This window comes from Cupressus sempervirens, chromosome 3 (assembly GCF_028749045.1).
Source record: "Cupressus sempervirens isolate cs-2001-9-10 chromosome 3, ASM2874904v1, whole genome shotgun sequence".
Lineage (NCBI taxonomy): Eukaryota > Viridiplantae > Streptophyta > Pinopsida > Cupressales > Cupressaceae > Cupressus > Cupressus sempervirens.
The window spans coordinates 178,930,783-178,957,155 of NC_143120.1; the positions used below are offsets into that span (position 1 = coordinate 178,930,783).

The 26,373-nt window shown below is 34.9% G+C and overlaps 1 pseudogene; it reads left to right on the forward strand.

The window, feature by feature from the left end:
• The first annotated feature begins 19,780 nt into the window (after positions 1 to 19,780).
• On the forward strand, positions 19,781 to 24,308 carry LOC149565364 (DNA replication licensing factor MCM4-like; annotated as a pseudogene).
• Positions 24,309 to 26,373: the final 2,065 nt, after the last annotated feature.

Consider the following 26,373-nt stretch of genomic DNA (forward strand, 5'->3'; position numbering starts at 1 on the left):
TTTTGGTTTACTCTTCCAAGGTTGGACCTATAATATAATTGCTTGACTAGCTGACTTGTGTCTTAACTGGCTATATAAGGAGCTTGAGTTGATGTGGAAATTATGTGGTGGATCATTATTGGATGATTCCAGATCATTGGTGGAGGAATAGCTGAGATAGAGAAGTTTGAGTAGAGGTAGTGGCTATGGTTTAGAAACAAGGAGGTTGCTTGGTGGCTTGCAAGCACAAGTTTAGATCTTGCTCAAGGTTTCTACTAGATTGTTGTTATGTTATAGATCTAGGCTAGCTAGGATTTGAGTTGGATCTTGAGGGATCTTTTATAATTACTATTGTAATTTCTTATGTATTTGGCCATAACCTGGAAGTTCTTACAATTGGGCATGTTGGATGTAAATATTATGATTCTATTATGAGAGTTGACACTATTTTAGATCTAAATCTCTGTGTTATTGCTTATATTTTACTGTGTGGTTGTTTGCTAGGGGCTAGGACGTCTCCTTTGGGGATTCTCCTACCTTGCACTACATCAGGTGGGACACTTTGATGCCCAAAAAAAGTTCTGCATCCATCTTCATCTTCAACAAAGTTTTTCACTCCATTAGGGACAATAAAAAAAATACACAAATCACCCACATCATTCTATCGAACACCAAAATTTCTTGAATCTCAACCACCTAATCAACATGCTCACTCCCAGGAATAAAATAAACATAGTGCTTCACATGTAACCTATGTGGTATAGTTAGGGGTTGATATAACCCTACATTATTGCTATGTCCCTTGGCCCTCTAACACACCTAACATTGCTCCACAAACCTCCTTACATTTGACTACAACTTGGGCCAATGATAGTACCTAGTGATTTGTTCAAGTGTCTTGTCTATCCCAAAATGTCCCCCTAAACTGCCTTGATGATTTTCCTTGATTATATTCTCCCTCATGGAATAGTGGGGAATACAAAATAAGTGTCCTTTAAATAGAAAACTTTCCTACAACATGTAATCAATGAAATCAACTCTAAAACCTTTATTGAATTTTTCACATACCTCATAGGCATCTTTGAAGTCTTTATCCTCCTTGTAGAGGTCTCATAGATCATCCATTTCCACACTCTGCAATTGTATCTCATGTATAGCTAGTACTCTCCTCCTAAGAGCATCTGCATCTTTGTTGCTTATACCTTTTTTGTGCTTGATCACAAAGGTAAATGCCTACAAGTATTCCACCCACCTAAGGCATCTCTAATTTAACTTCTCCTACCCATTCAAGAAGCTAAGGGAATGATTGTATGTATACACTACAAATTCCCTTGGTAGGAGATAATGCTTCCACTTTTTCAAAGCTTAGTCCATTGCATATAACTCAAGGTCATAAGTAGACTATCTCTATTTTGCCTCATTCAACTTTGCAAAAAAGAATGCCACAGGGTGTCCTTCTTGACTTAGCACTGCCCCGATGACTAGTTTATTGGAATCACCATCTACAAAAAAGAGATGATTGAAGTTTAGGAATCTTAGGGTAGGTAAGTTTGCAATCCTCTTTTTTAATAGTTCAAACCCATTATCTATTTCCTTTGTCCACTTGAACTGACATTTTATACCTCCTTCGATAGTATTAAGTATGGGTGCACATATATGACTAAACCCTCTCACATACTTTCTATAGTAGGATGCCAACCCATGAAAAATCCTAACATCTCCTATGCATTTTGGTGTTGGACACTCCAATATGGACCTAACCTTATCATGATCCATCTTAATACACCCATTGGAAACAACAAACCCAAGATATACTAATTCAGCCTTTAGAAACTCACACTTTTCTTGATTAATCATCAGCTTCTCTTAATGTAGCCTCCTCAAGATCATATCCAAGTGCTCATATGCTCCTCTTTAGACCTACTAAAATTCAAATGTTATCTGAATACACAATGAAAAACTTACCTATGAAGTTTGCTAACTCCTCATTCATTAGCCTAATGAAGGTACTTGGGGGAATTTGTCAAGCCAAAGGTCATTACTAGCCACTCATACAACCCTTCATTTTTCTTGAAGGATGTCTTCCATTCATCACCAGGCCTAACTCTAATTTGGTGATACCTTGATTTCAAATCCACCTTGGAGAAGTAACAAGATCCTCCCAAATTATCTAGCAAATACTCAATATGAGGCATAGGGAATATATATCTAATGGTGATCTTGTTGATTTCTCTAGAGTCAGCACACATTCTCCATCTTCCATCCTTCTTAGGTGAAAGGAAAATTGGTACATGACAAGGGCTTAAGCTCTTCCTTATGAGGCCTTTTTCCAACAAATCTTGTATTTTTATTTTATTTCAACATTCTAACTTGGTGTCATCTTGTAGGATACCTTGTTAGGTAGATTTTCTCTTGGTGTCAAGTCTTTTTGATGACTTACCTCTCTCATTGGTGGTAATGCACTAGGTAGCCCATCATCCACTATTTCATGGTACTTCTCCAACACCTGATACATTGCTTGAGGCACATGGACATTCTCCTTAATTTCTTCCCTAGGTCTTACCACTATGACACAACAAACTCCTTTCTCCTTCTTCATAACCTTTAGGAAATCCTTCCCACTTAATAACATTACAGTTGCCTCCACATGTTTCTCTTCCTTAGGTTAAATCAAAGGGTCCATCTAAAACTTCTTTCTCTGCTTGGTGATCATATAACTATTCTTCTCCCCATCATGTATAGCCTTCACATCATACTACCATGGATGTCCTAACAAGAGATGACAAGAATCCATATGCATTATGTCACATAGCACCTTGTCCTTATATTCCCCTATTTCAAACTCCACAAATGTTTGTTCAACCACCACTATTTTTTGGCCCTTATTCAACCAAGACACCTTATAGGGAGTGGTGTGGGGTACCCTCTTAAGGTTCAACTTATCTACCATCTTTGTTGATACTATATTTTTAGTGGATCCAAGGTCCATTATCACTCTCCAGATCTTCCTATGTGACCTACAAGTGGCCTTAGACAAACTCTTCCTCTGAGGTGGTTCTACCACATTAGGAACCTTCAACAAATTCCTTCTCACCATCCAATACTAGTTGTACTTTGGAAATAGGTGATGTGATACTTTGGATGTCATCCTCTTGTACCAATTGTGTTCTCCCTTACCCCATGGATGAGGTGGAACCCTTCTGAGGACATCTACCCATGGTGTGACCTACTTGATTGCAATTATAACACTTACCAGTGAAGACTAAATTGCCTCTATCTTGAGACTACAACCTACCTTTAGGTGGTCCTCTTCCTTTATATCCCCCTCTCTAGAATGTGCTCTTATTCTAATTACCCCCATTAGTATCATTTGTTTGAGTCTCTTCAGGCCTAATTGGTCCTCGTCCTCTACCAAAGTTGCCCCTGCCTCTAAAACCTCTATTACCTCCTCTCCTTTGTTGTGAATCATGTCTTCTCCTAGCCTTGTCTTCTACCCTTAAGGCTAGCTAAAAGAACTTATGCATACTATCAAGAGCCATCATATTAATCTCATCGTAAATCTCTTGTATTAGCCCATTGAGGTACCTTGCCACTCTTTCCACTTCCTCTTCTCATCTTCTTGCTCTTAGGCTTAGTTTTTTGAACTCTTCAATGTAGGGACTCACTGTAAGATCCCTTTGCCTTAGGTTCTACAACCTCTGATATATATATATATATATATATATATATATATATATATATATATATATATATATATATATATATATATATATGTATCTCATAGTCTGTGGGTAGGAATTGTGCCCTCAACCTAATCTTCATCCTATCCCAAGGCACTATATTCTTCTTCCCTATTGTTACTCTATCATCTTGCATCATATTCCACCAAAATAATGTTGATTCCTTGAGTTTGCCTTGGCATAACTGACTCTCTTCTCCTCTTGTACCTCTTTATAATAAAGCTAGTTGTCTATGGCCTCCAACCAATCCAATAATAATTCTCCATTAAAGCTACCACTATAATAAGAAATATTCTCCATACTGTCTTTGTTGAGAGACTTAAAGGCATCAAAGAAAAAATTTTGCTCCTTCTCCATCTCTGGATTCTTACGCTTGTCAGATATCTCCCTTTTTAGACTTTCATCTTCTTCCTCACTCTCATCTCCCCATTTTGTGATTTTCTTTTTACTTTTTGTCTCTACTTGATTGGCCTTCGTCAATAGATCCTTGACCAAATAAACTATGGCACTCTTGCTCATTACCTTGGGTGGCACACTGTCAACCTCTTGGGTATCTTCCATGTCTAATATAAACCAAGCTAAAAGTTATCTTTGATACCATTTTAATGTAGAGGGGCTAGGGCTCTACCACTTAACCACTCTTATTTAAATATCTAATCCTTGAACCATCTAATGGCTCTTGTTTTCTTGATCTTTCCACCAATATTAGTCTCCATGACTCTTACCCCAACTTGCCTCCTAGGTATAGTTGGATTGTGTAGACTTAATATCCCTTATTAAGGCACTAGTACTACTAGCCCTTCCTTCTTTTAGAACCCTAACCCTTGCTTAGGATCTTTCTCTCACCTTCCTTGGTTTCTACTAATGTTGTAGATACCCTCCATATCATTCTTGACCTTTCCTAACACCTTTGGTCACATCAAAAATCATTGCAAAATCACTATCTCCAAATAGGGATAATTAGGCCTATTTGCATTAGGTGTAGCAACACTTTTATTCATATATAGGCTTTTAAAAAATTATATAATAAAATAAATGTGTTAAAGTTGCCAAAAAAAAAAAAAGTTTTCAAAAAAGACTAAATGAAGAAAAAAATATGACTTTATAAATAGATTAACATAAATACTAATAATAGAGAGAAATATTACCATATCATCATGAAGTATTTCACACACTAAAAGGTAAGTTTACTGTCTTTTTACTTTTATCACCTTCTGTTTCTCAATCATCTCAAAAACAATGACCTCATTTCCACTTCATTTTACCTCCTCCATTCCTTGGAAATTAATTTTGAGTCGATTTGAGAAGCTAAAGAGACTGGTAAGGAGTTTATCATTTTGCATCAAGGTTTCATATATCTCCAAATAGGGATAATTAGGCCTATTTGCATTAGGTCTAGTAACATTGTTTTATTCCATTTCTCCAAATCCTTCCAAATAACCTCATGGAAGACCCTTGGATTCTGAAATCTATCACCTAGCACTTCTAGAATCCAAATTTATAGGGCCTCAAAATACTCACAACCCTGTTCACCCTCAAGCCCCAGATTTTAGGCTATCTTTTAGGCCTCTGGACCATTTTTTGCCAAAAGACCTCTAAATCCTTTCAAACTTCAAAATAACCTTTCCAACCACTTGTTATATCAAGGTAACATCCTAGGGATTCTAAAAATGCCATTGGATTGGCCTAGTTTGATCATGGGTGTGCTATGCAATAACATCTTCACATTGTCATGGCTCACCTACTCCCAACAGTCAGCCTAGGGCATCACTTCATAACTTGATAACCAATCAAAAAAATGAAAAGGAAAAAAAAAGAACATGTATAGAGTCTAACCTATTATCGCACAAGGTTTCATATATTTTCCAACGTGGATGATCAGGTTAGAGCCATTAATGTGACAACAACTTTGTGAATGGAAACCACAGACTAGTCACCAATAAAACTTCCACAACTCACCAACCTTGTAACTTCAGATTAAGTTTGTACATGAAAAATAAAGATGAAACACTACTCTACAAAAATAAGAAGTCATATAATTTGTCCCAAATTGTACATAGTCATACTAGGGCATTAAACTCTGCAAAATAATGAAAAACATTGTAAATTATCTGTACAATAGGCTCACGTGTGTTTCATCTGTCTAGAAACATTCTACCATTCCAAAATATGTATCCCATACTCAAATACCTGAGCATGGGTGGTTACAACTGTCCAAACCATCATTTGCAACTTTTTGAGCAACTTTGCAACTTTTGAGAAAATTTTGCTCTTTACATCGTTTGGTCAAACAGGTCCATCTAGGACTATTCTAAGACCCTAGTTAGGATTCCTAGGACCTATCAGTTACCCAAATACCTTAGTTTCCCATCCTTAGCAACTTTTGATGACTCTAGGACCTAATGAGCAATTTTGGCTCTTTTACAAACATATCAGGACTAGTTGAATTCCAAGGACCATTGGAACTTATTAAACACACACAAACTCTTAACTAACCCTTAACAACTCACAAAAGCCAATAAAGGGGAGGTGCCCTACACCACACTCTAAGCTCCAAATCTAAAACCCAGTAAGGGAAAAACCTTATGGCCATTTTATAACTACAAAACTATAACCAAAGTATATACAACTATGTATGGAAGCTTGATGATCTTAGATTCAAACCCTAGTTTGTTAGTTTTGGTCAAAGAACGTTGGTTAATCACAAAACTTGTTTTCAAGGTGTGGCTTAAGGAGTTGTCACTGTTCTTGAATTATGTGATCAAAACTAATTAGAAAGATAACTTCATAAGAAAATTACATTGAAAATGATTTTGATCTAGCATATATTCAAACTATAGCATAAGGTTTCTTCTCCTAGATTATGAATCTTTTTATTCCTAAGATTAGTTTTCCAAATCTTTTCTCCTTTTGCTAAACATCAAATGTGGTCCAAGAGTTTTTTCTCTCCCCTCTTGCTACTACCAAGATCAAGAAGCAAAATATATTAGACAAAAATGAAGGAAACATTTCAATATTTTTTTGCCATCTCAAGTTTGACAATGGACAAAATTACATTACTAACATAGATTGACAACAATTTTTACGAGCTACAAATTAATGTGTTACTAATCAAAAAATCAATATTTGTAACTTGGGTGGAAATTTGTCGCTTAACCACTCTTTAAAAAATATTTAAAAGTACAAAACTCTAGATTCAACCTCTACAAAATTATGCCCCATGCAAAATTAATTGAGCCATGTAGCTTATTTTTTGTAAGGATATTTTCATTTCGTCTCAATCTCAAAATAACATCAATCAATTAAATCTTAATGTCCCCAAATTATAAAATTAATCTTATTGTTAAAAAATACACAATTTCTATTAATCTATTTATATGACTCAAAAATTTAAACCAAAAATTATTTTAAAGTCCTTTTTAAATCTTTTACATTAGCTAAGACTAAAGCTCTAACATCTCTTATTTACTTATATTTATTTCATTTTACTTATTACATAAATATAAAATATATTTTTCTAAAATTATATATATATTTGATATATTTTAATTTTTATTAAAGCTTGAATTATGATTTAAAAATAAAATAAAAAATAAAAAAATCAATCATGAATATGTATTTAGAAAATTGATCCATAGATTCTACATTTTATTGTGAAAAGACATGAAAAGTGTTATTACAATTCCAATCATTCAATTTAAAAAAGCAAAAACAAATGCCAAAACATTTTGTTTTTTAGTACAATAATAAGAGGATGTGAACTTTAAATATCCTCTCATATAAATTTAAAATGTCTTCTCAAAAATTATGAGTATTAAATGGTAGCCCCTACTACTTAACTTATTAGGCCTCCAAAGCAAATAATTTTGAAAATTTGAGAGTGCATATTATGAGACAGCCCTATTTTGAAATTATGCGAACCAGCAACAATCAACGCATGTGCATGGAAAAGTGCCTTTGTTTGAAATCAATCCATCGGTTTGGTTTTGTACTTATCTAATTTGCAACTCACATTATTACACATTAAGAGCTTCACGAAATAATAAGATAGGAGGTGGATAAGTCTCTAGCATATTTTTCCTTATAATTATAAAAATATTGTTATTTATCATTTTCTTTTAAATAATTATTTTTGTTAGACAGTTATAAGTTGTGTATCTTTTAAAAAATTATGCAATAAAATAAATGCGTTAAAGTCTTTAAGTTGCCCAAAAAAAAATTGATGGTTTTCAAAAAAGATTTAAATGAAGAAAAATTATGACTTTATAAATAGATTAACATAAATATTAATAATAGAGAGAAATCTTCCAAGCATATGGCCAGCAAGGAGGTTATAGCAGAGAGGATCTCTTGAGCATTTTAGCATATCATCATGAAGTATTTCACGCGCTAAATGGTAAGTTTATTGTCTTTTTACTTTTATCACCTTCCGTTTCTCAATCATCTCGAAAATAATGACCTCATTTCCACTTCGTTTTACCTCCTCCATTCCTTGGAAAGTAATGTTGAGTCCATCTAGGAAGCTAAAGAGATTGGTAAGGAGTTTGCCATTCTGCATCAAGGTCTCGTATATAGGCTTTATAAGTTCCACCTTGCCCTTTGTCCATGTCAATGCGTTTGTTTATTGTTAGGATTAACCATAGACACAAATAACAATTACATGCAACTTTAACCAATATCATAATATAATAAATCACATAGAAGAGAACACATAGTTCACCCAATTCCTTGGCTACGTCCACCAATAGCAAGTATACTATTATTATTATCCAAAGATTACAATCTGCAACCCCTTATAGTTCAATACTGGTGTAAGAAGCTATAATATCATCATACATTATGAAATCCCTAACCCTAATTCATTTTATATAAGTTTTTGCCACTTACAAAAATTAAGGCTAGAATAAGTCCTCCGACAGAAAAAATTAACAATCGATGCCTTTACCTTGGAATAATTATCTTAAAGATACCTAATTCAAAATTGTACAATTATTTTCATACTTATATACAGATATCTCAATAATAGTACACACTTGATACCAATAAAGTTACACAATTGATATTAATTACAACTTTCTTTCAAATAATCATAAATTTTGGACAGTTTCCTAAATCACTCTAAATTCCACACCAACTTTACACGGAAAGATTAGAGTATTTCTTGTGAGAGCTCCTAGCGTTTGGTTTGTGTGAAAGGAGTCATTTCCCTCTTGTAACATGGACAACGCACAGCTGCTATGAAGCGTCACGTTGTAGGACGAGAAATAGGATATACACGTTCCAGAGCTGAAGAAGAACATGTCTCAAATGTCTTTCACAGGTATGCAAGGTAATCTTCATAAAATAAATGACAGAAGATGATGAGAAGAGAGAGTAAAGAGTCCTATCAAATTATTTCCTTCTTTCTCCATATGAAGATCAACGTTGCGACAAGTAAAGAATGCTGAAGTTATGATAAGTGGGTTTATCATTTAAGAAGGTGAGGATAGTCATGATTGGCACAAAAGGAAAATGACAGTCATTTGGAAAAGGCAAGTCTTAGATGAGGCACAGTGAAAAAGACAATGCAAGAGAAAGTAGATGAGTCTTGGCATAAAGACATTCACATGGAATAATGACAAGATGGGATGCAAAAGTCCAAGACAATATTGATGACAATGTTCATGATAAGAACAACAATCATAGAAGAGGACATTCCCATACATAGGTGCCAAGGCTAGTAGACTATGGAGAGTAAAGTAGACTCTAGATTTGCTAGGTTGAGGCGGAGGATACAAGTGGTTGAAACTGCAATTAGGATTGTTGTGTCTTTTACATTGTAGAAAAAGTAGGTTTTGTATGAGAATTAAAGAAATAATATTCTTTAACTCAATGTTCTATGGAAGCTTTGAATATATGTGAACTTTTAATGATAAGTTGTCAATTGTGGCTTATGAGTGGTAGAATTGTTACTAGCTTTGTGAATTCTCATTTAAAATATTTGGTGGATTTTTTTTGTTACTAGCTACGGGAATATGAGTGGAATAGGCATATGTAAATTCTTAAAATTTCAAATTTTCCGTTTGGGTGCACCAAATCAAAATTGTGAATAGGAACACATATTCCAATTTTGGGCAAAAATGAGCATTTGCAATTCCACCTAAATAGGCAGAATTGGAATACGTATTCCTATTCCAGTTTTATTTATTTTAAAAAACATAATTTTTTGGGTTTGTGAATTCCCCATCAAATTCTGACTGAACCAAACAAGAATAGGAATATGTATTCTTATTTTGTAAAATAGAATAACAATTCCAAAATATGTATTCCTATTCCCATATTCTTATTCCCACAGCCAAACAGACCCTTAGGGCCTTTGATTGTTGGTATAGGAATAGGAAATTAGCAATATATTTTCTATTTTTCGTTTCGTGCGCCAATTGGAATAGGGAATAGGAATACATATGCCCATTTTGCAACTAAAACAAGTTCATGTCCATTCCAAAAAATAGTTGTTATTGGAATAGCCATTCCTATTCCCAATATGCATTCCTATTCTCAATTCCTATACTTGCAACGAAACAGGCATTTAATTACTTAAGAATGGATTATTTGATGATACAATGCCCTACCAAATAATCTGTAATGAAAGAAACCAAGAAAAATTGAATTTCCTTTTGAAACGTTGTAGATGAGCTTCACAATAAACTTATACATATATATACATATGTATGTATGTATGTATCCATACATACATACATATGTATATATGTGTACACACACACACACACACACACACACACACACATGTAGAAACACACACACATATAATGTATGTATATATATATCAAAGAACCAAAACTTAGAATTGGATTGGAATTGGCAAGGCCAACTTGAATTGTGAACCAACTATGAATTGCCTACGAATCAACAAAGTGAAAAATTCTTGAAACTTAAATATTTTAACAATTTAAAAGTTATTTCATCCGCCATTTATTGAATATAACTTAATACACTATAACATCATCAAATAGAAGCTAACAGACATAAACAAGAAACATAATTGATAATTCCATCACACATATAAATATAAGTTGTAGCTTAAGTAAATAGAAATCATAGGATCATAATGAGCCATGACATAGATATATTGAATTATAAATGTTGTCAAATCATAAATGTATGTAAGATGAAGATCCATAAAACCAATGACATCAACTCATAAATGTATGAAAATGAAGATCCATGAAACATATGTCTATCTGTAAAGAAAATGAAAAAGCAAGCCTCTAGCATAAGCCTCATCATCATCCTCAAGCTAGGTTGTAACCTCAACATTAGCCTCTAAGTATCTTGTATGCCTACTACAAAGGTGTCTAAGGTAGGTCCTAGAGGAACAATGAGCCGTAGCTCCCACATGTGAGATGGTGCATGAATATCACTAGGGCTTATGTATGTGTGTGCACATGTGTGTTTGCTAGTGCCTAAACGTGCTCTAGTCTCCTCCTCTACCATGTGGTCACAACCTTAGCCTCTTTATTTACCTGGTCAACCCACTTGTGCTCTTCCTTAGTGAAGACAGGTACATTTGTAGCCTCAATGAGCTAGTCTAACTGTGGATCAATCTCCTCTAAAATGATCGAAGAGGAGTCAACAACCAAAAATTTGGCTGGTCCTAAGGCAGAGGTTGTAATGAACAAATACAAGATCATTCAATCTCTACAGAGACACCTATTTCACCTCTTTGAGTAGATATGCTCAAACATGGACTAATTGTGTTCACATGTAGAAGCATTGCTAGGCTGACTCAAAATATGAATGACGATCTCTTGAAGATTTGGGGTTGAGAGCCCAAACATTTGCCACCATCTACCTAAAATAAGGGAAAAGAAAAACAATTAGTCCCATTTACAAGAACAAATTTAAAATTATAAAATTAAAAGAAAAAATGCATAAGCCATGATAATTAACTTTAAGAATATATTATTTTTACCTGGATATAATGATGTGTGAGCTTATATGGCTATCCTATTAGAACAAATCAACTGTTCCTTATTATTGAATTTGTCTATCTCAATGGTTGTAGCTGAGGCATTTTCATCACTACTCAACCTTTGAATCATGATATATAGGCTAGTTAGAGCCTCCTTATCCACCTTGAGGTGAGGAAGGAAACAATATGCTAGATTTAGGTAATAGGAAGCTACATGGATGGGCCTATGGAGCTGATTCTTCCTTCTCCACTATTACATTTGGGCCCGAATTGTGATGGCAATGGGATAGTACCATGAATTGTCTCCCATTGGATGGCCGTCAAAATTTTGTTGTTGCAAATTATGAGGGCAAGGGCATCCGTCATAATTGCAATGGGTAAAACTATCATAAATTGGAAGAAGGCAAGGGAGAGAGTTCACGTTCTCCCAATTGTAATAGTAGACCATCACAATTACAATAGCTTAAGCTTTCAGTATTGTCTCACAAGTGCGACGGGTATGCAATAATTGTGTTGTGGGAGCAGCGACTATTCGTCGAAATAGGCCATCACAAGTGCGACAGGTATGCGATAGATGTGCTATAAGAGCAATGACTATCTATTAGAAAAAGTTGTTGCAATTGTGATAGATAGCCAAACTATTAAAAAAGAAATTGTTGCTTGTCTAATGAGGTCCTTTTACTACTGAGAATATTATCAGTTCTTTTTTGCAGCAATGAAGATCAATTATGCATGACCGGGATGTTCTTTGTACAAAATACCATGGGATATTAGAGTCTAATTTATTTTATATAACCATATTATAGATGAGATTTCTTATTTAAATGTGACTCACACCTTTTTTTCTAGTTGGTTCTGTGAACAGGATTCAAGTGCTCATCTGCTTTTGAAGACCATAGGCAAAAGGGGCCAAATATATGTTTAGCTTTAGATCATCTTGAGAGCAGTCATTTGAAGCAATCCCAAAGGCTACACGACCAAGTTAGACATGCAAAGCTCAATAATATAAGAAATGTTATACAAGGGACAAAGATTTGACACTTCTTACAAATGTCTGTAAATGGCTATTTGTAATCATTTGTCATACACATGTCATTTGATATCAATGTATCCTTTATAGTTGTGGCATTTGTGTGGATGCATGTTTTTGTTATCAAATCAATCTACTTTTCTTATCATTCACATATAATAATGTATAGGGTTCTATTCTCAAAACTTTAAAGCTATTTGAATTATAGTACCATTTACATGACAATGATGCAATAAATGTGAAGTGTAAATAGAATTCAATTGGATGGTTTAAATGAAAAGAAAATAAAACACATTAAGAATAATTTAAATATAAATATAGAAAAAAAATTGTTATTGTTATTTTGTTGTCAAATAAAGTGAAAAAAGAAGCACGACTCAAATTTCAATTATAAGACATAAAGATTTCATTTTGTCAATTAATCTTGTATTTTCCTTTCAAATTTTAGTTGTAGGAGTACATATTGTCATGGACAAAACATAATTGGAGATAGAGATAGCTTATTAGACAATGGTTAAGTCTATGCCTTGGCATTTGTTTTCTCTACACAAGTGTGATTGTGGCCATTCAAAACTTCATTGAGAATAGCTAAATATCCAATCAATGAAAGACCTCTAACAAAAATGCAACTTGTTGAATTTTTTCAGCTCCACCTGATTTTGTATGCATATGAATTGAGATAGCATATTGAACTATGGCATCCTTCTGCATTTCCTAAAACCAAGAGATGCACATAGTTAGTTGGCATGCAACCATAGGTTAATGTTGAGCTTCACTTGGTTTTGAGAATAGTTTAATATTATCTTTTAATTAGAGCCAACCATGTGAAGGTGGAAGCTCATTTGGTCCCACCAGCCCCCCGTAACATCTAAATTCCTCATTAACATCTAAAATCTTTAAGAAAGGATCAATCTTTAAAGTATAAAAAAGGTTCTAGACTTGCAAAAGTGACATCATTTTCCCATCTTCTAGTGCATGTCATTTTTCTGTTGCATCCAAAATAAGATTCTACCACCCTGAATCGAGAATGCATGTGCAAGTGCATTCTATATTCATGGACAATAAGCAGAGCTAGAAAAACCCACCACGTTTACATTTATTTAATAGGTGTATTAAGTTTTTAAAATTATAGACCATCATGAATGTTAGAACTCTAGCTGCTATGGAATAGATAATATCCTCAGCAAGCTAACACATAGAAAGTCTTGATTTTCTTCCATGCTAAGGAAATTACCCTTTCCTATAAGAGTCAAAGTTATAATGTTTGTGATGGTCTATAACTTAAAATACCTAATTAAAGACCTCTAACAAAAATGAAAACCTGTTGGATTTTTTCAGCTCCACATGTTGTTGTATGCATATGATTTGAGATTGCATATTGAACTATGGCCTCCTTCTGCATTGCCTAAACCCAATAGATTTGTATAGTTAGTTGTCATGCAATCAAAGGTTAACATTGAGCTTCACTTGGTTTTGAGAATAGTTTAGTATTCTCTATTAATCAGGGCCAACCACGTGAAGGTGGAAGCTCATTTTCCCACCCCAAAATCTAAATTCTCCATTAAAATCTACAATATTTAAGAAATGATCAATCTTTGAAGTACTTGAAATGTCCTCATTGCCTCCTGCTACTCTCAATAGAAGTTTGTATTCATTGCTAATGAGAAATTCATCACAATTCTTTAGTGATTCTCATACATCTAATATAGGTACATCCAGGAATGTCCTCATTGCCTCTTGCATAAAATGAATCCAATATTACAAAATGCCTTCTAAGAAATAATAGTTCAAGTGAAATAAACACATGAAAAATGAGTGAGAAAAAGAAGAATCTACTTACCAATAAGTGTTGCCATCGCATCTATGGCCATGCTACATGTTGAGTGAGTTTTATTATTATTTTGTTGTGTCAAGATCTCTTTTCTTATACACATACATACATACATACATATGTGTGTGTGTGCGCACACACACACACACACACACACACACACACACACACACACACACACACATATAAATGTATGTACAAACATACATACATACATACATTGTTGGATACAATTGATTAATTGTGTATTGTCTTTGATGTTACACAAATGTCATATTATTATCAGTTAGTGTTTTCCAAGATCACTCAGGCAATGAAGACAATTTTCTAAGGTACTAGGCAATCAAGAGTTTGCCTACTTCAGAAGGTAGTATCTACCATGTTCACTCAGGTGTCAAAGGAAAGTCTATAGAAGATGAGTGTTAACCAAGCTCACTTGGTTAATGAAGGAAATGTTAGATGGAACTAGTGCCAACCAAGCTCAATCAGTTACCACTAGTACATTTGGGCTCATTTTTTGACCTTTATTGGTTGAAATTTTGACCCAGTTTTCGACCAAATTTGACCAACACATTGGTCAAAAAAATTTCAGTCAAAAATTAGACCAACCTACTAGTTGGTCAAAATTTTGACAAATACATTGGTCAAAAAATGTGGAAATTGTTAGCGCATTTTCTGCCATTCATTGGTCAAACTTTTGACCAATGCTTAGTAGAAATTTGCAGGGCATTGGTCAAAATTTTGACCAATGCTTGGTAGAAAACTGTAGTGCATTAGTCAAAATTTTGACCAAGGCTTGGTAGAAAACTACATGTCATTGGTCAAAATTTCGACCAATGCTTAGTCAAATTTTTTTTGTGGCTCGTAGTTATTGAGGTCCACTTCAGCAATGGCCCTACCTGTGAAATTGCCGTCTAAAACCTTTCTAATGAGATAATGTGTTATGAGCTCTTCATCAGTGGGACGGAACGTGAATCCAAGAGGCAGTTGTGCATCACCCATATGGGTGATGCACAACTGCCTCTTGGATTCACGTTCCATCCCACTGATGAAGAGCTCATAACACATTATCTCATTAGAAAGGTTTTAGACGGCAATTTCACAGGTAGGGCCATTGCTGAAGTGGACCTCAACAACTGTGAGCCTCAGGGAGGGTTCAATTCCCTCCTTTATTATTCACTATGCATATAATCTCATACACCCATTTGATCTCAAATGATGATATGTACTGAATGTTGAGTGTCTGTGCTGATTGCTCCAAAACTATCCATTTCATGCCTTCATCTGTACACAATTTCTTTCTAGTTTCTTTCTACTCACACACCCATTTCATTTCATATGATCATCTAAAAATTGTGTCACTCTAAGCTCTCAGCTATTTCCTCTTGATTGATTGGACTCGCTAAGTTGGCTCGCCAACTTGCCCCACTAAGTCGACTGTTCAAGTATGCTTTCCAAGTTGACTCTTTGAGTTTGATCATCAAGTCACCCCACCAAAGTGCCTCATCAATGTCAATCTTTAGGTCTACTCATCGATCTCACTCACCAAGTCAAATCACCATGTCGTGTCTCTAAGTGGCCTTGCTAAGTCGGCTCACCAAATTGCCCCACCAAGTTGCCACTTTAAGCCCACTCACCATGTTAGATTGTCAGGCCGGCTCCCCAAGTCAGCTCGCCAAGTTGACAATTGAAGTATGCTCACCAAGTCGACTCTCTAAGTTCGCTCACCAAGTCTGCCCCCTAATCCAACTCTCTAGGTCAGCTCACCAAGTCACCCCCACTTGCCCCACCAACTCACCACTTTGAGTTGACTCGTTATGTCAGCTCGCCAAGCCAACTCCCCTAGTTAGCTCACTAAGATGACAATTCAAGTACAGTCACCAAGTCGACTCTTTATGTTCACTCACCAACTCTTCCTCTTAAGTCATCTCACCAAGTCACCCCCACCTTGTCACCTCAACGTGTCAACTCTTTAAGTCAGCTCACCAAGTTGGCTCGCCCAGTGGTTTTACCACCTTGCCTCGGCAAGTTGGCTCGTTATGTGTGCTTGCAAAGTTGCCCTACTGAGTTGCTTCTCTAAGCCCACTCACCATGTCAACTCACTTGTTTGGCTCACCAAGTCAACTATTCAAGTACACTTGCTAGGTGGGCTTGCCAAATCACCCCACCAAGTCATGTCAACAAGTCGATTGTTCAAGTATACACTCACCAAGTTGACTCTGAGTTCACTCATCAAGTCACCTCGTTGAGTCGCCTCAACGAGTTGAATCCTTAAGTATGCTCACCAAGTTAGCTATCCAAGTCATCTCACCAAGTCGACTCACCGTCTCGTCTCACCAAGTGGGGTTCTCTATGTAGGCTTGCCAATTTGCCCCACCAAGTTGCCTCTTTAAGGCCACTGACAATGTCATCTTGCTAGGTCTATTCCCAAAGTTGACTCACTGAGTCAACTGTTCAAGTATGCTCACCAAGTCACCTCACCAAGTTGACTCTTTAAGTTTTCTCACCAAGTCCGTTGGCCATGTTAGCTCACCGAGGCAGCTCACCAAGTCACCACTCCGAGTCGCTTGAAGCAAAGAAAAATTTGGTGTCATTCAAACTTACCATATTTGGAGGAAAAGAAGCGGAGCTTCAACACCTATTTGTCTGGGATGAAGTACTTTTGTTGCTTCTATCAACAATTTAACACCTTATCAGAAGAACCACAAATGACATAGCCAATACAATATTTCAAGTCTCCTCTAAGATGTTCTTGATTTCTTTAACACCAGGTGACTGCCATTGGCATTGATCACCTTGTGCTACCACATTATCCATATTAAAACTTTACTACTCTAAAATGATGTCTAATCAATACAAATTTAGAGCCAGTACTTTAAAATGAAGTTAAATCAGTCCAGGAGTAAATGCCAGTACTTTAAAATGAAGTTAAATCAGTCTAGGAGTTCGAGTAGCAACACCCTGGAAAAAGATTCATGAGAAAACATATTAGCATTGATCTTCAGCTAACTTGTAATTTATTGATTAGAATTGCATAGTGTCTATCTTTATCCACATCCTCAATCATCTTTTTTTCCTCATCCACTGGTGGGAGTGGAATCTGCAATCAAGTAGAAACCAATTCCCATGTGATCTCCACATGCATTAATTTTTGTTAAAAATAGATAGGCAAAATAGTATACAATTTGTTATATCAAAGTTCATAACTTGATTCTCCTCATCTTATTAGTGAATTTTGAATTGACTTCGAAGACATCTGTTTGTGCCACAGTTTTTGTATTTGGCTCTTTATTGAGAATTTTATGTTTCACACATGAAAGAGAATGTAGCAATCTGACAATATCTTCATCGGTCAAATTCAATTGAGTCTTCACTTTTGAGTAACTTAGCCTTTCAGATGCATTGAATAGCAAGAATGCTGATGCCTACATATCATAACCATAGAGTAAGTTACACAAGGAAAAAGAAGTGGATTCTAGATATATCAAGGAAACTGACACTGATAAATGTGATGTATTCACTTTGCATATTTATGGTTTCTATAACACATTAATTTTAGTTTTCCTTTAAATAGATAGCATAAGTAGAAAATGAATCAAATTATCAATGTATGGTTATTAAAAATTAATCACATTAACCATTGCTTTAACTTATCCTACCCAACTAATTCTTAACCGGAAACTGGAAGAAGAAATTCCCACTAATGATCAGTAGAAAATGACCTATAATGCCATTTTATATGAATCAAGAATCTAATTGTCAGCCAGTAATCAACCAAAAAGGCAATTACTTGGTAAGTAGTAACAACAAGTTCCATAGGCTTAGGGTAAAACTTCCCATTAAGATTACAAGTACCCAGAGATTATATCCATGTAAGCTTTCTATGCTTTGTCTTTGTCTGATAGAATTGCTTGAACACCTCTACGCATCTTACCTGCATTAAGTAGCAAAGGTCAAAATATTAAACTGCTTCAGAAATTGGCAAATTTAAAAGGTATACTATATAAAAAATGGGAATACCATTTTGGCTGGCAGGTCAAGATCAAATGATTTGTAACTCGGCTAAAACCCAGTTGTCAAAACTGTTATAGTCAAGTCTATGCTAGGATGTGCTTGAAAATTTTCATTAAGATAATCGTCAAAATGCCCTTGGTTCTCCTTTGCTAATGTTAAATATGTGACCTACATACAAGCACGCAGATTTTTACACAATTTACACTTAGATTAACTTCATTGATAAGAATCAAAGTGAGTTTTTTTATTTATGTATGATGCAACATACCATTCCCTCCATTTTAGAAGTAAACTGACCACCACACTATTGCTTCAGCTTTGTCAATATGCTTCTTTCATGATCATCATTTGCACTTTTATCAAACAAAAGTCTCTGTGCAAGCTTCTTCTTGCAATTTCAAAAAATATTAATTATATATCACAACACATAACAAGACAAAGTCCTAAATTTTAAAATAACATTATATGGATGAAGATTGTCATTCACGTCATGAATTCCTGATGTGTATAGTTTTCATTCATGTCATGAATTCTAGATGTGTAAAGTTTCCATTCGTCATGCTTTATGGCCTTTGGCAGAGTCTGGGTTAATCTATACTCGATAATTCCAAACAATAGTCATTTATATTTTTTTAAAGCAATTAAAACTAGACTAGTTAAAAAGAAATTGAACCATATATTAAGAATATGGAGTATGTAACCTGGACATAACAAAATAGAAAATGTATCATATTCTAATAAACATAACTCTACTATTATAAACATTGGATCAGATTGTTTGAAGTAATAAAGGTGAACCAGCTAAATAATGGGCTAATAAAACATGCTTTATTGTTAGTGAGAAGCATTAAAAACTATATTAATGGTATGTTAGCCTGCACACCTAGATTCTGGGTTAGTTCAACCATGGAGATTCCCAGGCACCTGTCAAATGGGTCATACCAGACAACCCTTCTATTCTACAAACCTCAATGGGTGGTCCACATTGACTATCCAAGCAACTACCTCCTCAGGGAATCGGCATAGCAGATGCCTATGCACCAACTTTTGGTGCCTTCTACATTAAAGAAACCTATTTTGAAGATATTTCCTTGTACCAAGAAAACTTTTGGATAGAGAACTGCCTATCAATTGAGTCAATTGTTTCTTTTCAATTTGTATAATATGTTATGTTGAAACACACATTAATTACCTCTTTTGGCTATTATAATTAGATGCCCCAGTCTTCCGAGGGTGACCTTGATGGCAACCCCCCTATGCTTGTTTGGGGCACAAACATAAGTGTTCAAGATGTCAATCAAGCAGTTCAACACTTTTTGAGGAATTTTAGGGATGATCCTTTAGACCTTGAGGGGAAATACATGAGGCTCTTGGAATAGGTTCAAATTTTTCCTTGTTGGCTTCTTATGGTTACCATCTGGTCTCATTTCAAATTATTGGTTGAGCACATTTGCTTTTGTATTCACTTCATTTAGTTGATTTCTCATTTAGACAATGGAAGTCGAAGGTGATTCGCTCAATATTGATGCAATGAACATCTTCGAATATGATGAAGAAGTTTATGGCAAGATGGTCAGATATCCTCTTGAAGTTCTCGCCATTTTTGACATTGTATTGATGGATGTAGCTGTTCACCTCAAGCCTTTGTGGGAGAAGCACATATAGGTGACTAAATTGTATTTTTGGAAAAATATGTTTTGTCAGTTAGTATGTTTTCATTTAATGACTTTGTTGTTTCAGATTTTGTTTATTTATGCACATAAATATGCCTCAGACTTACATATAACTACCATTGCATTCAAGCAAGAATATTCAATCTTAGAGATACAGTTAACATGCAAGATTTGAATCCATCAGGTAGGCAATTCTTTTTAAAGTTATGTCTTCATTGTTCAATGCTATTTGAAAAATGTAATAAGGGGGTTTTGTTGTCTTTGAAATCTAGATATTGAGAAGATGGTTTCAATCAAAGGAATGATAATTCGGTGCAACTCAATTATACCAAAAATCAAAGAAGCATTCTTTAGGTGCCTTGTTTGTGGATATGCTTTAGCACCAGTACCTGTTGATAGAGGTAATTCATTGGATTGCAATTGAACTCTTAATATAACAGTTAATTGTGTCTTCATTGTATGTTATGTTTGTTTCTCAATTCTATTTTGCATAAACTGTGGCGGAGAATCTATGGCTTTAAACATATTCATGCTTATGAAAGTGACCTCAAAAGCTTTTAGATTCTAGGATTTTGCAAATAAGATCTTACTCCTTATTGTGACATGGCCACTGTTGATTTGCTCTCTACAACTTAATTGGAACAAATAGGACACCGTACATGAGGTTCTTCTCACATTGAGATGTTTGCTTGATGAAAGCTATATATGAGAGAAAACATTTTTTTAGTGTGAAAAAATCCTTGTATGAGAACTTTCACACCAAATTTTATTCTCATATTCCATGAGAATCTTCTATTGAATTTTGTAAAATGTATTTCATGTTTTAAAAAAAAATCTCATATCTTTGCTTCACTATGTACAATGGTACTTACTGTCTAAAAGTGTTTTTGCTAGATTTGTATTCACATCCTATTTTATGCTTTAAATGCTCAGGTCAGATTGATGAACCTACATGTTGTGCAAGGCCAGAATGTGCTGCTATGAATTCTTTGGCATTGATGCATAATAGATGCAGGTAGGAACTTGTTGATTTTAGTTTATGCATGATTTAAAGCTGCATTTTCAAGACTCTGAAGAAAACTATATCCTTTTATTTTGTGGTTAGGTTTTCTAATAAGCAGATTGTAAGGCTGTAAGAAACACCTGCTGGCATTACAGAGGGGGAAATCCTGCACACTGTTAGCTTGCTAATGCATGAAAAACTTGTTGATGCGGCCAAACCTAGTGATCAAATCGAGGTGTGTCTGACATTACATGATATATGAATTCTACACTCATTTTTATTGCCATACGTTAGCATTTGAAGGTTGACATTGGTTTTCTTTTGTAGGTTACTAGGATTTTTAGAGCTATGATATTTAGAGTGGGACCAAACCAAAGGATTGTGAAATCTCTATTTAAAGCAAAGCTCTCAAGCCTATCTTAGTCCATTTAAGTTGGAAATGAGGACCTTAATGTTTTATTCTATTATTTCTAATTCTAATGTGTAAATCATTTGCTGGTGCAAACCTACATCGATTGCCTTCATCTGAAAAAGGCAGACAAGACAAGATTGTGAGCCGAAGATCCAATGGAATGTGATACCAATAGTGATAGTTTTTCCTCTTTTCAAGAGGGTGATATGTCACCAACTGATTATGAAGCTAAGGTATAAACTCATACTTTTTACCTTTTGTATATAACATGAATTTTGCAAGCTCCAAAATTGAATTTTGACTGCCAATTTCCAAATTGAGAAGTTGAAAGAACTATCTTGCATGCCCAATATCTATGAGAGGCTAACTAGGTCCTTAGCTCTAGGTATTTGGGAGCTAGAAGATGTAAAGAAAGGGCTCTTGTGCTAGGTGTCTTTCTTTGAATTCTTGGTTGATTAATTGGTAATTTTTTGCATGTTCTTTGAACCGTATGTTAACCATTATGCTTCTTAAACAACTTTTCAGGGGAACTATAGTAAAACTAGCTTCAGGCACTACTTTTCGTGGTGATATCAACATATTGCTTGTTGGGGATCTAGGTACGAGTAAGTCTCAACTACTTCAGTATGTGCATAAGTTGGCTCCTCAAGGCATTTATACAAGTGGTCGTGGAAGCTTTGCGGTTGGTTTGACTGCTTATGTATCAAAGGATCTTGAAACTAGTGAAACAGTAAGTTATTAACTCAATTTATTGATCATTGAGCTCTTTGGGCTGCCTACTCCCCCACTCCTACCTACCAATTTATTCCATATAAACTGCTTATTTCTTTGAACTCAATAGGTTCTAGAAAGTGGAGCATTGGTAATGAGTGATAGGGGTGTTTGTTGCATAGACGAGTTTGACAAGATGTCAGACAATGCTCATAGCATGTTACATGTGGTGTGATTTTTCTTTGAGCTCTTCGAATTATGTGCTTTTACTGGTTTCTTGACTTCGTAATCTATGCTGTTGGTTGACTTGTATATCAATCTCTGGTCATTCCTTTGAAGTAGGTTATGGAACAACAAATAGTGTCAATTGCAAAGGCTGGGATCATAGCATCTCTGAATGCAAGAACATCTATTTTAGCTTGTGCCAATCCTAGTGGTTCATGCTACAACCCTAGATAGTTAGTGATTGAAAATATCCAACTTCCTCCAACATTGCTTTCTAGGTGGAGTATGTTTGGTTTAGAATTCAAGCTAGAGAATTTATTTGTTGTCACTCAAGTATAAAAGAATCACAAAAAATGCCTGTAGGTTTGATTTGATCTACCTAGTGCTTGATAAAGCTAATGAACAAACGAACAGGCACCTTGCAAGGCATCTTGTTGCATTACATTATGACGAGCCAGAGGTAAGTTCTGATTTGGTCAATACTATGTAGTAATTAATGGGGGGTCCAATGACCTAATATTTTTGATATGAACTACATTATGATTCTAGGACCAAACGTTGGATGCATTTGACCTCCCGACTCTCACTTCGTAAATCACTTATGCAAGACAACATATACATCCTAAGATATCTGATGAGGTAGTAGAAGATTTGATTCATGGTTATGTTGAAATTCATAGTAAGGGAAACTTCCTTGGCAGTAGCAAGAAGGTTAGCTCAATATATTCTCAAATTCAATTTCTATATAGTATGCTTACAAGTTACACACGTGAAAAAAGTAAAAGTATATCTCATACTTCTACTGAAGAATGCATCTAGATGCAGGGCAATTCTCATGTTATGTTAACTTGTTCTCTTGAATGAATTGTATAGGTTATCACAATGACTCCACACCAAATTGAAAGCTTAATAAGAATAAGTGAAGCCCTTGCCCACATCAGATTCTCTGAGTGGGTAAGAAAATCCTATGTAGACAAAAGTGGGCTACATTCCTGAATGTTTTAAAGCTAGATTGAGGCAATAAAAAGATATCTTACATTCCAATTCTGCAGGTTGAAAGGTGTGATGTGGTAGAATCATTCTGGCTTCTTGAAGTTGCTCTTCAACAATCTGCCACCGATAATTCAACTGGTAACCATTGTGCATCTTTGGAAATGAGGATTGTCAGTTCATTTAGTTTTATATTGAATGCATTATCATCAAAAAATTAGTCAGCTCTGAAAGAGCTATGTTAATTGGAAGCCACTGAATTCATTTGAGTGTCATGGTTATAGGGGCCATTGACATGGATCTCATAAACATGGGAGTCTCAGCCAGTGAAAGAATGAGACAAGCCAATCTTATTTCATCATTGAGGATTCCTATCATGGAAAGGATGTAGGCAGGGGGACCATCAACCCGTATTACCAAGGTAACTTTCTTTATACTACCCTAAATAGTGTTGAGAAAATTGTTGGTATAGCACCTAACCAGATATGAATGAATGCAATCACAATTGATGGAGGAAATGCACAAATAGGGATCCAAGGAAGTTAGCCTGAATGATGTAAGTAATTCTTTGTTGTGGGTAAATTTCAAGCTATTTCCAGCTTCATTTTCTTGGGGGAAATGAATACATTATGAGTTATGTTGTTCAATTTCAGATTCATAATGCAATTAGAAACCTTGCGAGTGAGGGGTTTGTTACAATTCATGGGGACAATGTGAAGAAGACCTGAATGACTTTTGAGGATGACATGGCCCCTATAATAATTAGTAATGAAGTATTTGATAAGACTACGGTCAGTGTGTTGTGGAAAACTATTTTAATATGCCCTAAGCTTCATGCTCTGTAGTACATCGATGGGTACTTTCTCTTGTAAAAAAATCCAGAAAATTGAAGGAATCCAAAGCTTGGGTGTACTATCTGTGACAAAGACAACCACCGAGGTAATGATGGATATCTTATAATTCTTGCTCAGATAAGAGGATGATAATTATAAATTATGAGAATCATTGGTGTTTTGTTCTATCAAGTTTTGGAGTGAGGAAAATGTAATTGCAATTGAGTGTCACGAATACATTCTTGATAAGAAAATATAATTATCATAGTACATAGTACAACTATTTTTTATAACACTCAAATTTATGTTTGAGATTATAGATTCTCTACCTGAAATCTAAATTTTTTGACAGGAAAATCAATAAAAACTAATTAACTGAGAGTTCAAGTTGTAGATCCCACCACGTCACAAGGAATTCTAGTTTATTTTTCTTCCTTCAATTGACTTTCCATTGGACCAATCTCAGATTTCTCAAAACTATTTTGCCTCCTCCTGCAATCCAACAAAGAGTGTGTATCAAATCTAGCAAATTTATAAATAATCAAATTATCTACACAATCATGTTCATCTCATTTCAAGATCAAAAAATACATATTTAAATGTAGTCGAATCACGGTGTCATTACAAAAAAAAATGCATGTTGAAGGAGATTGTACTTCAAAGTTCAATCAAGGGTCAAGATAACTAATTGCCTTAGATTTCCATATTGGAAAAGATAATCCAAGTTTTGGGGCTAGATATCATTAGTGTCGAGTTTGTGCAGATTGACCAAATGGATAATGGTTAGATTTTTCTACATGGAACTGAAAGACATTGTTTGAGGGTTTGATGAAAAATATTTGTTTTTGAGCATGCAGATTGATGTATCTTTTAATGGGATGCAAGAGCTCGGTGACAAACTATTTTCCAAAGTACAATAGGAATGAGTTATTTTTAATTGCCTTAAATTTTCTACGTGTTGAGTTTCTCCTCAATATAGAAGTTGTTCTGAAGGTCCTCCAAGAATGAATAGGGAATGAAATTGAATAAGTATAGGAATCTCCAAGGTAAGTTTATAAAGTTGCTATTGAATTTTAATATATCAGAATGTGCAAAGTAAAGTTCTGCAGCAAAGATTTATGCATAGAGTTGTTGTCCAGATTTGACAGTAAGGTAAAGATAGGATTGTGGTTATGATAAAACCATCTAATGATAATACAAGGAAAATTTGGAATGTGTTTGGTCATTAATAGGCTTGAGTTTTCAGAACTGTTCATAGAAGCTAGCATGTGGGAAGTCTCCAATTTTGACAACTTGATAGTACTAATTTCATTCAACTTCTTTGACAACATTTTTGAGCAACTGTTTTAATTGTATTTTAAAAATTTATAGTTCGGAGTTTAGCTATTCAAATTATTTAAATAATCTAAAGTATAGAATTATAAAGAGTCTTTAGCAATTCAAAATGATAATTTTTACTTCTAAAAATCTCTATTGTATTTACTTACCGTTGTTCATTTTTGGTAGATTACCTACTTAAGTTTTCACTATGGTGCATGAATAAGTAGACATTTGAAGCTTTAGTTTTACCACATTTCAAGCCTTGTGAACTACTTTTGTATCATTGCAGTAACAAGAAAATCTCTACTTTTATTTGTTTCCATTGGGGGATCCAATGGAGGTGAATTGTGTAAACTAATTTCAGTTGCCACTTGCAATAAACTTTCCTCACTCATTTCATCCATGGAAAACTGGATCTCACTCCCATCCACTGCAACTGAATCAACTTCAATTGGAATAGCTGACATTGGATGATCTCTTGAGGTTGTGGAAGCCTGTCTGAATCCATCACCTCATAGTAGGCTTCACATAGATCAAAATCTGGGCAAACATTACAATGCCAACACCACCTAAGAATGGGAATAGTTGAGCAACCATCACAACAATATTGAACAAATGAAGTATTGGTATCTTCTTCAAT